General features: G+C 44.2%; 1 protein-coding gene across 4 annotated transcripts in view; it reads left to right on the top strand.

The window, feature by feature from the left end:
- Nucleotides 1-759: 759 nt before the first annotated feature.
- Nucleotides 760-16,745, top strand: part of LOC129826178 (citron rho-interacting kinase-like) — a 58,648-nt gene continuing 42,662 nt past the window's right edge. For 3 of the 4 annotated variants that reach the window (XM_055886592.1, XM_055886590.1, XM_055886591.1), the window contains exon 1: nt 2,902-3,428. The gene's annotated coding sequence lies outside the window, so the exon portion shown is untranslated. Of the gene's footprint in view, nt 920-2,901; nt 3,429-16,745 lie in introns of those variants that run through there. The other variant, XM_055886589.1, reaches the window with a different exon arrangement.

Below are 16,745 nucleotides of genomic sequence, written 5' to 3'. Positions count from 1 at the left end.
CTTGACACCCAAAAGTACTCGTTACATTTTGAATGCTTAGCAGGACAGGACAATTGTCAAATTCACGCACTTATCAAGACATCTTCCCTACTGCCTCTGATCTGGCGGACTCACAAAACACACAGAAATGATGTAATATATTTGTAAATGATGTTTGAGTGTTCCCCTGGCTATCCGTAAATAAATCAAAAAACAAGAACATGGTGCCGTCTGGGTTGCTTAAATATAAGGAATTCGAAATGATTTATACTTTACTTATGATACTTAAGTATATTTTAGCAATTACATTTACTTTTAAAACTCAAGTATATTTAAAACCAAATACTTTTAGACTTTTACTCAAGAAGTATTTTACTTGGTGACTTTTACTTTTACTCAAGTATGACATTTGGGTACTTTTTCCACCACTGGTTAACAGTAAATATTTTCTACTAGGTAAGAGAACACTTATGTAACATCTGCCTTAGTCATACAGCAGGCCTGCTCTGGTCTGATACTATGTCTGCCTGTCAGTGCTGTCTGTTCGCTACATTTCAGCCAATGCTGGTGATCTTCCAGACTCCAGTTATGTAAGAGTCACTTTTGATGAAGAGGCATTCACCTCCAGACTGCAGCAGTGTTCCTCTTTAAGAACTCTACCCTTACATAAACCATCACGTGTTATAGCCTGTAATGTCATTTCATTTTTGTACCAATGGAGGGCAATATTTAATCACTGGTATTTTCTCTAGGAGAGCCTCAGTATGTTCTGCACACACTGGTCACCACTCTCCCAGACTAATCATCTTAGTCCTACAGCCTTCTTACAGTCTTCCAGCCGTATTCAGCTTTGCTTAGAGCTTTCATACAACTTTTGTCCTCATGATGTCCCTGAAATTCAGCATGTCTTGAAAGAAGTCTGTGACACATTGTTATAAAGGTTAGTGGAATATAAGATTTAATTGATTGTGCTTTGTGGAGTGTCATTTTCCTTGGATTAAGAATTCCCCTCTGTACTCTAGCAACAGATAAATCCAGTCTGAAGGATCATTTATACAAGCTCAGTGAATTGTGATGAAACTCTCATTATTCTCCCTCCTTCGATATAAGCTGTGATTGGCCTAAGGTATGTACAATACCTTGTTGCTAGGTAACATCAGCAAAAAGCCTCTGCAAAAGCCTCTACCCATCCTCATATTCTCTCTACGAAACCAGAACCAATTTCATATTGATGTGTTTTGGAGAGGAGTGTAATCCAAGATCTGCCGACAAATGTTGACAATTGTCCTATCCTAATTAGCTAACTTTATTATATTGTACATGTATACCATTGCATGCATTGATCTCTATTAAATGGCACAAAATTGCATACTTTTACAGAAAATGATGTGATGTGTTTGAATTGTAACAGTTTGTAACATTTTTTTGTGTTTCGTCAGGTTGAATGTTCTTTAGAGAGACGTCATCAGGAGGCAGATTGTCAGGTTTTAGCTGCAGTTAGCTCAGATGGAAGTGGAGATACAGCAGTAAGGCTATTGATCATGTCCCTCTGGCAACACACTGCATTACGCAATGCTTTTGAGCCAAAAGCGGGTTCTATTTCTAAATCCTAACAATTAGTTGCACTTCAAAGGATCTCAAGAGATGTTTAGAGAACACTGATTGGTTCTGCAGGTCTATGTATACAATGCACGCACAAACATCCAATGGCATAGCATGGTATTCCTTAGGGGATAGTACTGTACAGTATTTTGGTTTTCAGCCTAGTCCAAAGACAAATGTACTGTTTTCATAGACATAGAGCATGACCTCAAGCTGTAATAGCAGAAGTCCGCTCCGAGAAATCAGTAATTGAGGATTCTTACTGGATTTGCTTTCTTGCAGGCCCAGATTTCTGTTCAGATTGAGACGGCTGCTTGTCTGAATCACTGGGAGTCTGAAACAATTATATTCTCGGCTCATAAGACAAAGCATGCCTCCAATGTTTTGCTTTCATCTGAGCTGAGTAAACACTCAACAGAAACAAAGTCAACGTCATTGTCGTGGTTTGTTTGCTGGTCCATTTTCCCCACTCATGCGTGATGCAAGTTTATAGCCTATTGCCTGCTATGCTCCACATCCAATTTGATTTGAAACGTTATTTTCAAACATTTCTACACTTTAAGATCTAAAATCAGTGAATGATTGCAGACCCTCATAACAGCAATAGTAGCCCGCAATATGAATGCCGAGTTGTGTTCTGGTGGTTGACAGGGCCATAACAACCATTGATTGGTTACCTGAACTTGCCAAGCTGTTTCATATCTCTACTGCTGTGATGGAGTTTTGCTTACCAGGACAGGTCCTGCCATCTGTTCCCAAGCGGGGACCTCAGAGGCCCCAATGCGATGTCCGTTGTGTGTGTGTGTGTGTGTGTGTGTGTGTGTGTGTGTGTGTGTGTGTGTGTGTGTGTGTGTGTGTGTGTGTGTGTGTGTGTGTGTGTGCGTGTGTATGTGCATGTGTGTGTGTGTGCTTCTGCTCACATGTGCGTGTATGTGTCCGTTTGGCTAAACTCAGCATTGATACAATGACAGAAAGGCCAATCAGCCTAACTGTGACATCGGGATCATTTTTTTTGTGATGGATTTGCTTCCTCACTGACTTCTCTGAATGACTAATACAGCTCAAACGCATGTCTAAACAGCTTGGCATTGAAGTGTATTCGTGTCTTTATCATTGGAGTTGATTTGGAGCAGATGTGGACAGGTGTAGCTTGAACTTTTTTTATTGCAAAGAAACAGTCTTATCAGTTACAGGACCACTGTGCCTTCCACCAAATTGGCCATTTGATAGCAGTGCAGTGTGATAGGAGAGACTGCGATAGGTAACAGATCCCTGTGTTTGGTGTCTGAGAAGCGCTGGGGTCCCTGTGGAGTGGTTGTTACTGAAATGCCTGGGTTATGCGGGAGAGTTTCAGCAGTGACTCAGGCTGCATGTATTACAGTGATTAGCGTAATCTATTGCAGTGTGGGGAGAAGGAGAGAGAGAGAGAGAGAGAGAGAGAGAGAGGGTGAGCAAGTGAGAGAGAAAAAATAGAGAGTGGAGAAGCGAGATTTTCCCTGCGTGTCTATGCAATTGTGTTTTCACTGATCTACTGCATTACTCTTCAATGCAGTTTCCCTCTCTCCTCCATTCCCTCCCTCTCTACTTCACTCTATCTCTCTGTGTGCTAATCTTCGCTCGCTCTCACTGCTCACATCTCCCTTTCCTGCCAAAGCTCTTCTCTCCCTTTCATTTGGCTCTACTCTCTACAGTGAAGATGACATCTCCAGTTTTGATGAATCAGCGTGTCCCTCGTACTGGCCGGTGGCTGCCCAGCAAGACCCCACATGATCGGGCTTTCTGGGTGAGGATGTGCCCCCTCTAAGGTGGTTCTTCAGCAAGGCACCGACAGCACCGGCCAGGTCTGAGTAAGTACTGCTCTGAAGGAATCTTTCACTAATAACAGGGTGGGATTGATTGCACTGACAGAGTAATAACAAGGAATGTGTGGAACAACAAGGCTGTGTGTGCAGAACCTCTAAACTGCCTCGACACACTGCAACTGATCAGCCTTTGTTTGCCCATCTCAGCATGCTGTTCAAATTGATTGATTTGTGGTTCTGCTATTGTCAGGGGAGTTTCAGTCAGATGTGATAGCGGTATAGCACAGGTGCCTGATACATCAGTGGGAGAGCAGAGTCTTCTATTGTCACGACTCTGAGATGCTGTGTTAGCATTAAATGGTTGTCTTTGTTTACCCATCCTCTTCAGGCAACGGCGTGCCTTAGCATCTCCGCTCTCATAGCATCTCTGTCTCCTTTCAGCAGATCCCCATCAACTTCTTAGGGGAATCACAGCTCTCACATTCTGACTTCTCTCTCTGCTTTGATGTACTGTTTCAAAGGATTCTGAAAATATCAGTGTTTAAATTCACTTTTTTCCTGGTGGCTTTCTTTTGCCTAAAATTTGAGGAAGTGGGAAGTTCATGTTGGAAAAACATAATCTAGGCACTGTGTGTTTATTGTCCTTGTTATATCGAAGCTTGGTAGAACAAAGAATCATCTCTATTGAGAACTTGATCGTGAATCACATGAACTGTTCGCTACAAATTGAGATAGTTGCCATTGATAAGGCACTTGGTGAGTTATTGTTAGGGAAGTGTGCGTAGGAAGGCCTGTGTGGCCAAAAATAGATTCTGTAACAAAAAAGAAGTGCTGAAATGTCTGAAATTATCAATCAAGTCTATGTTGAGAGAACATGTATTTCTATGGAAACAGTTGTTTCACCTCTGTCTCTACCTCTCCCCTCCCTCAGCTACCTCTCAGGGCAGGTGAAAAGGTAGCTCCTGTTTCTAAAAACCTGGCCAACATTCAATTAGACTACAACACATACATATTAATGATAGTTAAGTAATACATGTTGATATTTAAGTCTTTAGTCTTGTTACAATATCCCTCACCCCCCCCCCCCCCGTTATTTTAAAGTAATCATCATTAAAAATGTATGATGATTACTATGAAATTTCTGCCTTTCCCCTTTGTCTGACACTGAGATGGCTCATGAAGGAATAATACTGTATATCTTACTCAGATACACTGGACGTGTAAAGATTTTCAATGTACTAAGTTCCAATCAAAGACAGAGTGGTTTGTATAGGGTCTAACTAGGGACAGATATAGTTGGCTTTATTAGTGCTCCCAATGGGGCACAGAGGGCTACGTGGAGTGGACTGAGTAAGGGGCATTTCCCCACTCTTAGAAAAAAAAGGGTTCTACAAAAAAAGGATTCTACAAAAGGGTTCTACAGAGAGTTCTACATGGAACCCCAAAAGGGTTCTACCTGGAACCAAAAATGGTCCTCCTATGGGGAAAGCCAAAATAACTCTTCTGGAAACCTTTTTCTAAGAGTGTACATATTTAGGATAAAGTACATTACATGACCAACAGTATGACATCTGCTCGTCAAACATCTCATTCCAAAATCATGAGCATTAATACGGAGTTGGACCCCTCTTTGCTGCTAACAGAAACTACTCATCAGGGAAGGCGTTCCACTAGATGTTGGAACATTGCTGCAGGGACTTGTTTCCATTCAGTCACAAGAGCATTAGTAAAGTTGGGCACTGATGTTGGCCGATTAGGCCTGGCTCGCAGTCGGTGTTCCAATTCCTCCCAAAGGTGTTCGATGAGGTTGAGTTCAGGGCTCTGTGTAGGCCAGTCAAGTTCTTCAACACCGACCTCAACAAACCATTTCTGTATGGACCTCCCTTTGTGCACGGGGGCATTGTCATGCTGAAATAGGAAAGGGCTTTCCCCAAACTGCTGCCACAAAGTTGGAAGCACTTAATCATCTAGAACGTCATTGTATGCTGTATCGTAAAAATGTCCCTTCGCTGGAACTAAAGGGCCTAGCCCGAACCATGAAAAACAGACCATTATTCCTCCTCTACCAAACTTTACAGTTGGCACTATGCATTCGAGCAGGTAGCGTTCCTCTGGCATCCACCATACCCAGATTCATCCATCGGACTGCCAGATGGTAAAGCATGATTCATCACTCAAGAGAACGCGTTTCCACCGTTCCAGAATCCAATGGCAGCGAGCTTTACACCACTCAAGCCAATGCTTGTCATTGCGCATGGTGATCTTAGGCTTGTGTGCGGTTGCTCGGCCATGGAAACCCATTTCATGAAGCTGCTGACGAACAGTTCTTGTGCTGACGCTGCTTCCAGAGGCAGTTTGGAACTCAGTAGTGAGTGTTGCACCAAGGACAGATGATTTTTACACACCATTGCGCTTCAGCACTCGCCGGTCCCGTTTTGTGAACTTTTGTGGCCTATCGAATTCGCGGCTGAGCCGTTGTTGCTCCTAAACATTTCCACTTTACAATAACAGCACTTACAGCTTACCGGGGCAGTTTTAGCAGGGCAGAAATGTGATGAGCTGACTTGTTGGAAAGGTGGCATCCTATGACTGTGCCATGTTGAAAGTCACTGAGCTCATCAGTACGGACCATTCTACTGCAAATGTTTGACTATGGAAATTGCATGGCAGTGTGGTCGATTTTACACACCTGTCAGCAACGGGACTGGCTGAAATAGCAGAATCCACTAATGCGTGTCCGCGTACTTTTGGCAATGTAGTGTATATTAGATATTAGGACTATATTTAGGGAGTATCCATATGATTACATAAATGTAAGGCAAGAGGAATTGGCAAGAGAAGAATTTGTTCATTTGCACTTGTGTTCACCTGTAGACAGGAGGCGGCACAGAACAGTGTGAAATGTGACTCGGAGAAAGAGAAAGGGCTGAAGGCGGCGAGCAGATACGGTCAGGTGGTGTAGCTGCTCTCTAGCGCAAAATCTATGCATGTTAATGTGAGTCGTGATGAGAGGAGAGCTCTGCTGCTGTAGCTCTCCCGTACCCTCAAGTGTCATTTCTAAAAGGCCCCTTATCTCTTCTGTGACCCTCTTTGTGGGATTTCTCCATATCTAGTAGTTCCTTTGTAAAGAGTCTGAGGTACGAATGATTGTACCTATGTGGCATCAGGTTCACTGAGTTGCTGTTGTCATGACCAGGGACTTAGCTATAGAAAACAATCCCTGTCCATTTTAGGGTTTAGGGATTGGACCTGATAGGTCTATAGGGGAACTAGAACTGGGAGATTGACAGAATCTGTGCTTCTGCCAAAATACAGGAACACCAACATAATGTGTCGTAATAGGGCGTTGGGCCACCACGAGCCTCCAGAACAGCTTCAGTGCGCCTTGGCATACATCTGGAACTCTATTGGAGGGATGTGACACCATTTTTCCATTAGAAATTCCATAATTTGGTGTGTTGTTGATGGTGATGGGAACACTGTCTCAGGCGTCGCTCCTGAATCTCTCATAAGTGTTCAATTGGGTTGAGATCTGGTGACTGAGACACGCACACACACACACACACACACACACACACACACACACACACACACACACACACACACACACACACACACACACACACACACACACACACACACACACACACACACACACACACACACACACACACACACACACACACACACACTTTAAACCTCCTATGCTTTGACACCTCTCTTTCCAAGTCACTGAGACCTTTTCTTCTAGCCATTGTAGCCAAAATAATAGGCAACTGGACATATTTATACATGACCCTAAGCATGAAGGGATGTTAATGGCTTAATTAACTCACGATTTAGGGATGTGTGTGACACCATTTTTCCATTAGAAATTCCATAATTTGGTGTGTTGTTGATGGTGATGGGAACACTGTCTCAGGCGTCGCTCCTGAATCTCTCATAAGTGTTCAATTGGGTTGAGATCTGGTGACTGAGACACGCACGCACACACACACACACACACACACACACACACACACACACACACACACACACACACACACACACACACACACTTTAAACCTCCTATGCTTTGACACCTCTCTTTCCAAGTCACTGAGACCTTTTCTTCTAGCCATTGTAGCCAAAATAATAGGCAACTGGACATATTTATACATGACCCTAAGCATGAAGGGATGTTAATTGCTTAATTAACTCAGGATTTACACTCAGGATGTACATTTGCAACAGGTTAGTGATTCACTGCCACCTACAGCCCATATGTTACAGCAGTCCCAGTAGCCGCTGGTCATCCTGCAGTCTGAATGTAGAGCAACACCATGACTTCTCTCTCCTCCTCTGCAACAGGACTGACTCATGCCACACATTATTCAACCGACAGAAAACATCTCGGAGAGTTGATCTAGCTGCAGATATCAAATTCTCCACTATGTGTTTTCCCTTTGCTGTTAATAAGCTCTTATCGCCCTAACTAAATGAAGAGAGAGCATCTGGTTATCTGACTGGCTATGCACCAACTTTATTGTAATAGAGTCAAGCTGAGGTTGAGGCCCTGTCAGCTCAACAACTGCTCAACAAAATGATGGGTAACCATGTGGAAACTAATGCGTTTCTCTTTCACTATCTGACCAGAGAGTATGTGAGAAAGCTGCTTCAGTGCTAGCAATCATCCAAAACATGTAAAACCCTTGTAAAATAGTTTGCATTTATTTGATCAAATAGACTTTAAAGGGTAGACATGCAGATTCCTCTTGTCAAAAGTATTTATTCATACAGCGCAACAGGTTACAGGGTCTTTCAGGAGGAGCGCTTGAACGGCTTCATCATTGCTGAGAAGACCCTGATTATCAAGGAGCGGTTTTTGATAGGCTGAGAGATGAACCAAGAAACCTCTCCAACTGGAGATTCAGCACCCTGAGCCCCAATGTGGGGGGCTAGAAACACAAGTGAAAGGGGTGGGTTTAGGGGTGAGAGAGAGATAAATATAATAACTTTATGTATAATAAATATAAAAAAATAACAGTTATATAAGTTTACTAGACCTACTCTATGTTTCTACCACACCTGAACAAAACTTCAAGCTATAGCAGAGCTTTAAAACATCCTTACCTATGCAGTAGAGGGAATCTCAGTCTGGTCCTGGACTGAATGGCTGTCATTTTGTTTCCTCTCTTGGAACGCTAAAAGAGAAAGGTAAAGAAAATGTAAATAAAACCTTCTGAATGCAACGCAACAATATAGTGAGGAATGAAACATATTTATCTCATGTATTTATCTCATCATAGCCACATCAATGACACCAGCCCCTAACTGGAACATTGTTGATCCTGAGTTTGGTCATTGAGAAGCAAAGGAAGCTCCTTCTTGCTTTCTGCTCATTCCCACTCTTTGTCTCAGCCTGGTCTGCTGGGTTTGTTGCAGTAGAAGCTGGTCTTGATGCCTCCTTGCATCCCTGCACCAGCTGCTGGGTCAATGATTTTACCAGGATTCTGTCAAATTCAGATTCCTGGGAGGCCATAATGGCTTGAAGGGCGTTATAAGAGCCAAACACCTCCAGGATGTTTTTATGTACACCCCTGAACACAGTGTGGATGTGCAGGTCCTGAGGGTACGGCTGTGTCCTTGAGAATCCAGATGCAGCACAGAACTCAGACAGAACTTGTCTGATGAGCTGCTGAAATATTGCTGTCATATCTACTGCCTGTTGGGAAGGTCCATCTAGGGCTGAGGGACCGATCTTTGATAACAACCTTATCACTAGTATCGTGACCAAACAGATAAAATCATCTTTGCCGGAGTCCATCAAGGACTGCAGAGGGAATGCAGTAGCACTGCTGATGTCTGAAGTGATGAATAACTCCCTCAGATGGCCAGAGCTGCTAGGGCACACTTCTTTCTCTTCCATGTCAATCCCAACTCCCTTTGTTACCAAAGATGTTCCCTTGCTGGTGCAAGAGGGAGTGAAGAATCGAAGAGAGGCTTTGCCACTCGATTGTTGGTTACTGTCAGTCCTTGGACTATTACGATGCAGGGCTTCATCTGTGTGTGTCATCATCTTTGTCCTTAGGTCACTCGTAGAAATCCCTAGCATTATAGAGTCCCCGGTGTCAATGCAGGAGCTCCTGGTGATGGGGAAGGTCAAATCATCAGGCACCTCATCAGGGATGGGAGTACCAGTGAGGTTGATCTCTAGCTCACACTTTGACCTTGGACCCTTTTTCAGATCTGGATAAGGAACAATGACCCTTTGAAGAAATGGACAAAGATGAACAGGTTCTAAGGAGTGACATATATAGGGAAGGTAATCAGGGAGGTGATGGAGTCCAGGTGAGTCTGATGACTCCCAGGTGCGCGTAACAATGGTGACAGGTGTGCGTCATAACGAGCAGCCTGGTGACCTAAAAGCCGGAGAGGGAGCACACTTGACAGTTCCCCCTCCCCGACGCACAGCTCCAGCCTCAGGACGCCGACCAAAGGGACAATCCCGGGGATCAGGAGCGGACCGGTCGCCCCTGCTGATGTGCGGGAACCTGTCGCCGGCTGGGGCGTGGGAACCTGACAGACTGGCTGAGGCAGGGGGGCCTGGCGATCCGGCGAAGGCATGAAAGCCTGACGAGCCGGTGGAAGCGGGGGAGCCTGGCGATCTGGCGAAGGCATGAAAGCCCGACAAGCCGGCTGAGGCAGTGGAGCTTGGTGATCTGGCTGAGGCATGAGAGCCTAACGAGCCGGTGGAGGCATGGGAGTCTGGCAATCTGTCTGAGGCATAAGAGTCTCTACCGTCTCCCGGACCCGACGTCATTCCCATCGAAACCAAAAATAAATAAAATAACTCCCTGGTGCTTCCCTTAGGTGAGGTGTTATTCTGTAACGAATGCGCTGAGAGTTGGGAAGCAAGCACAGGGAGTGAGTGTTTAATAAATTAACGGAACTGAAATCAAGGAACACGAACAACGCACCAACATGGAACAGAGTAAATAACACCTCACCAAAGGGAAGCATCAGGGAGTGTTTTTCGTTTTTGTGTTGGAGGTGACGTCGGTCTGGGTTCTGCTGCCGGAGCAACCGAGGGTGCCTCAGCAGGCTCATCAGGCTTTCATGCCTCAGCCGGTACCACAGGGTCTCAAGACTCAGTTGGCCTGTCAAGCGTCTGTTGCCGAGTCTACCGAGATGCCTCAGCTAGCTCGTCATGCTTTCATGCCTTAGCTAGCTCGTCAGGTTCTCAAGACTCGGTGGGCTAGGCAGGCTCCCATGCCACAGCTGGCTCGCCAGGCTCCAGCTTTTCAGGCTGCTCGTCAGGTTCCTGCGCCTTGGTGGAGGCGACTGGCCCGCTACTGGTCCCCAGGATTGTCCCTTCGGTCAGCATCCTGCGTCTGGAGTCGTGCGTCGGAGAGGGGCTACTGTTTCGTCTGCTCCTTCTTCGGTGCTCTAGGTCGCCGGGCTCCCGTGCCCCAGCCGGTTTGACCGGTTCCCGCGCTTCAGTAGAGGTGACCGGTCTGCTCCTGATCCCCGGGATCGTCCCCTTTGTCGGCGTCCTGCAGCTGGAGCCGCGCATCAGGGAGAAGGTACTGTCATGTATACTCCTTTTCCGGCCTCTAGGTCACCAGACTGCTGATCATTTCCCACACCTGTCACCATCGTCACCAGCGCTTCATGACACTCACCTGGACTCCATCACCTCCTTGATAACCTTCCCTATATCTGACTCCATCACCTCCTCGGGTGTTGTTGACTCTGTTTCATGTCAGTGCGTTGTTCGTGTTCCTTGTTTTCTGTTCCATTTTTTTATTAAACACTCACTCCCTATACTTCCTCACTGACTCTCAGTGCATTCGTTACACCAACGATTTACTCTCCACTTTCGATAACTCTGACTGCTCATCTTCTTGGCCAGATCCAATAGGGTGTTGAAGTCCTATGCCATTTTTTCCATAGTGCCGACAATGGCATCCAGCACATCGTCAATCACAGGGTCCATGAGTGGCTCGATAAACCCTATCCACTCTGGCTCAGACTTTTGGCTCTGTAACTCAGCCAGGATCTGCACCGAGGCTACGCGAATGACCTCCTGCCTGCTGCTATATCCTGACTTTCCAAAGGGGGGCAACTACCAGGGCTGGGCTGAATGGCCACTGAGAGGCCAGAGATAAGCTGGTGTACACCTTCCCCGCGATAGCACAGCTCAGCTGAGAGGAGCTGGAGGAGGCGAGGTTGGAGTGGCCCTTAGACAAGGACATCAGGAGGCTTTCCTCTGTTACTCCAAAGAGAGCCGTCAAAGGCTCCTCTATGAGGGGAGCCTCTCCAGATGCATGCAAGCTCTGTAATCAGGTCTGTCATCTTGAAGATACACACACAAACATCACTGATGCCATGCATAGAATCCCAAAACCAACATTTTTAACACGATTTTGATGTTTTTACAACATCAGAATTTGATTATTTCTGAAAGGCGTGTACTGTACCCGATTTCTTTATTCATAGTTTACTTTATAATGGCTTACCCAAGACCCGCCCCCTCTGGGGCAACATTTTTTATCAGAACATAAAAATACAAGGTGTGGTTTCCAATTGATGTTAGGTATGGGTCAGGGATAAACGGAATCAATACGTTGAAATATTGCTGTGAGCATACCTCTTAGGAGAGTAGCATGGTGGTTTGGTTCTGGCAACAGATTGTTGGCAGCACCCTGCCCTGCCATCCCTCCTTTCCTCGGTCCAGTAGTTCATCTCACTGATCAGCAGCCTTTTCTCCCGCTCATCCAGACTGTCTAAGGAGTCTTTATACCCTGTCAGAGAGCACTGGGATTCTGGGGAGGTTGCCCCACTCCTCAGGTTCACCCCCATGATACGAGCCAGCACTGGTAGGAGAATGCAGAGGGACGTCTGGGTCACGACCCTAACAATCTTCAGACACATCATGGAGAGCTGCTCAAACGTCAGCTATGGCCAACAGAGTAATATTAAATCAAGCTATTCCATGACACATTCTCCTAAATAGTGCATTTTTTATTTATTTTTTATTTATTTTACCGTTATTTTACCAGGTAAGTTGACTGAGAACACGTTCTCATTTGCAGCAACGACCTGGGGAATAGTTACAGGGGAGAGGAGGGGGATGAATGAGCCAATTGTAAACATTACTTTTGATCAGATCCTTATGTGGAGACTGCAGAGACTTACGTTATTCTTTATGCCATGCGGAATCACTCTCCATTGGCTAGAGAAAAGAAAGGGAACATATTTGAGTTGCATATTTTAGTGTTGAGTTAGTGTATTTGATAAAGGTATTAAGTACATGAGACATTTTGTTCTTGATTTAGGGATAGAGATAAGGGTATGGCTAAGGTAGTGGTTGAAATCACACTTGTGGTTAGAAGGCGCATTATGACTGCAAATTCAGAGTTGTTGTATGTGAGGTTGGAGAAAGACGTGGGACTTACTCATTAGTTAGACTACTCAGGAAGGAGAGGAGGACTGGGGCACAGCTTGTCCCAATATTGAGGGAAGGCATTAGAGTCCTCTGAGCCTCCTTCTCCAGCTGCTCAATAATAGATCCCCTGTCCTGGAAACTACACCTGGGTGCATGAGAAGACACTGGGAAACCACAAAGAGAAATCTGAAGTTAAATCATAACTTTATTTATAATTTTCGTTCATTGGTACTGATTTGATTGCACTGGACAGGTGAAAGCATATCTCTCTGTGGGCCTCCACAATATGTGACTCACCACCTCGATTCGGTCTTATGTAGTAACATTTTAAAATGTGTTTTTTACATTGGATAAAAGCAGAGACTTCTAGAAAATGGTATATCCAGTGGCGATTTTAGCATGGGGCAAACAAAACAAAACATTTTGGTGATGCATGCCACCAAAGCCACTACACAACACAACATAACACAACACTAAACAATACATTCATTGCACTATAACGGTGTCAAACGGTGCCCACAAGCTGTTAGGGCCTACATAAAGCTGTCCCAACAGCAGAGTCCTAATAGCAGTCACAACACATTACCACTGCTACACCTGGCTATCAGTGGAGCCTTGTCTGGCAGCGAAACAGTTAATTCAGCCTCATTAACTGCCTTTTAAAAAGACATAGCTGACAATTGAGATGTACAAACTATGGCATAAAGGGACAACAAGCAACACAAACATAGACGCAGACACATGCACACACATACATAATAACATACGCACTATACACAGACATATAAATGGATTTTGTGTTGTAGATATGCGGTAGGGAAGTAGGGGCCTAAGGGCACACACTTAATGTGTTGTGAGATCTGTTATGAATGTATTGTAATGTTTTTTAAATTGTATAACTGCCTTAATTTTGCTGGAACCCAGGAAGAGCAGCTGCAGCCTTGGCACATCCATAATAAATACAAATACAAGCAAATAAAAGGCAATCCGTAATTTCGAATTGAGATATTAATAAGCGCGCTAGGACGGACATAGTCTACATAACTATTTGTTTAGCACTTTTGAAATGTACAGCGACAGAATTCAGAACATGGGCCGTTCTTACAGTGTTCTCCCTGTACAGAACCGTAGGATAAATGAAGGGGGGACATAAGCAGACAATGAAAACTCTTACAATATTCAATTATTACTTTTCTCTGAAACAAGTGATAGGCTACATGTGCACCAACAAGTCAGAACAGTAGGTGAAATTAAGAGGGGAAAATAGACCAAATTATTAGGGTGAGGCACATGGGCTACTAACAGCTTACTACACAACATACACTTAGCATTACTTTCTTAGCTCCAGTATACATACATTTGAAGTCGGAAGTTTACATACACCTTAGCCAAATACATTTAAACTCAGTTTTTTACAATTCCTGACATTTAATCCTAGTAAACAATTCCCTGTCTTAGGTCAGTTAGGATCACCACTTTATTTTAAGAATGTGAAATGTCAGAATAATAGCAGAGATAATTATTTATTTCAGATGCTATTTCTTTCATCACATTCCCAGTGGGTCAGAAGTTTACATACACTCAATTAGTATTTGGTAGCATTGCCTTTAAATTGTTTAACTTGGGTCAAACGTTTCAGGTAGCCTTCCACAAGCATCCCACAATAAGTTGGGTAAATTTTGGCCCATTCCTCCTGACAGAGCTGGTGTAACTGAGTCAGGTTTGTAGGCCTCCTTGCTCGCACACGCTTTTTCAGTTCTGCCCACAAATTTTCTATAGGATTGAGGTCAGGGCTTTGTGATGGCCACTCCAATACCTTGACTTTATTTTCCTTAATCCATTTTGCCACAACTTTGGAAGTATGCTTGGGGTCATTGTCCATTTGAAAGACTCCTTTGGTTACTCATCCCTGCACCTTAGAGGCTGCTGCCCTATGTACATAGACATGGAATCACTGGTCACTTTATTCATGTTTACATACTGTTTCACCCAATTCATATGTATATACTGTTTTTTACTGTATATTAGTCAATGCCATTCCAACATTGCTCATCCTAATATTTATATATTTCTTAATGATTTTACTTTTAGATGTGTGTATTGTTGTGAATTGTTAGATACTACTGCAATGTTGGAGCTAGGAACACAGGCATTACGCTACACACGCAATAACATCTGCTAAATATGTCATGTGACCAGTAAAATGTGATTTGATTCAATGTAAAAAACAAAATTGTAGTTGAATGTTTTGGTACACCTTGTCTACACCCAATCAGCATTGTTAACACCTTTTTAAGCCTTAGCCCCACCCATCTCTTTAAGGATTCACGTGAGGCCATGTGATAAACAAAGTAGTGTAGTATTATTTCCTAATCTGACTTTTGTGCAGGTCATGTTGTTCTTCACATTACCATCTCTGGTAAACACACACTAGATCCCTTAGCCGTGGTATATTGGCCATATACCACACCTCCTCGGACCTTATTGCTTAAATGTAGCTAGACTCTTACCCATATACATGGATGAACGCATCACGGGCAGACTGCTGCCCCTTTCACTCCATTGTGTTTATAGGTACATCTTGTTTGGCCCACGTTGTGTCAAGTCACTCCAGTTCACATTGACCGTAGTAGTAGTCCATCACAAATTTTCTACACTGATCTTTGTCGATAGCGCCATCTAAAATTCAGTGCAGCAATGTTGTTGAGAGCTGTACATGTTGTTGAGAGAAGTCCAACGTTATATCTTTAAAAAAAGACAGGATTATCTTCACATACTGAGCAGCTCACGTTATAGACAGAAGCATGCTATGTCACAATGATGACGCTGGAGAGACGAAGCAGGTACGGGGAGTAACATTGAATAAATAATGGACATGGAACGAGACAAACAGCGTTAGCAAACAGAAAACAATCAATGCAGAAGCGGGGAACAGAGCTGGGGAACTGACACATATAGGGGAGAAAATTAACAGGTGATAAGAGAGTCCAGGTGAGTCTAATAACGCTGATGCGCGTGACGAAGAAAGGCAGGTGTACGTGATGGATGGCAGGAGTGAGTGATGCAAGGGATTCTGGCGCCCTCAAGCGCCAGGGGGGGGGGGGGGGGGAGCGGGAGCAGACGTGACATGCTACATGGCAGAACAATCGGAGCTCATCTCTTGGCATGTCCAGATCTCAGCCAATCATGGCTAGTGGGAAGGTTCCTTGCTTTTTCTGTGGCTAAACCAACGAGGCTCATAATTTAACAATTGTATTCGTATTTACAGATGGCATACAAGTTTGTTATTAAGCCACGTTAAAATGTATATGTTCCAGAAGGCATTTCTGCCCAAAAAACGCATTAAAAAAATTATATGTGCAAATGCCTCTCCTGTGAAGTAGTGACGTGCAACATACGCCTAAGTTCTTGAAACGGGTCACATAGTGCTTTAACCTGTAGGTATAGATGCTATCATCTCAGATCAGTGCTGATTCATTTAAACACAACCTGCACCCAACATAAAACAATCTCTGACCTGCACAAATGCTGCTGTCCTCCTTCACTGAATTCGTCTTGGCACCTCCACTGGACTTACGTTAAGCCTACAGGACAACAGACTGTAGGTCTCATAGCAGATCTAAGGACAGTGGATTTAATGATAGCAAGCCAATCCTATATCTGTGCCTAAGTAGGTAGAGGATGTGCAAAGGACTGCATATTTTCCATCTTACCTTGCTTCCTGTCCTGTTCTATTTGGTCTCATGAGTCTCTGTTTCATCCTTCATATCCTCCCCAACTTCCTTTTGATCGTCAGGGGTATCCTCCCATTTCATGCTCTTGTGGATAAATGAGAGGGCAATATCAGTCTTCTTTTGTGACTTTATGAAACAACGTATTTTACTCAAAACGGCAGTGGTAGTCAGCTTTCAGTCCATGGGTCAAACCAGTGA

Source organism: Salvelinus fontinalis, chromosome 28, assembly GCF_029448725.1.
Source record: "Salvelinus fontinalis isolate EN_2023a chromosome 28, ASM2944872v1, whole genome shotgun sequence".
Lineage (NCBI taxonomy): Eukaryota > Metazoa > Chordata > Actinopteri > Salmoniformes > Salmonidae > Salvelinus > Salvelinus fontinalis.
Note: the sequence above shows the minus strand (reverse complement) of the source record. Positions and strands in the feature narration are given on the sequence as shown.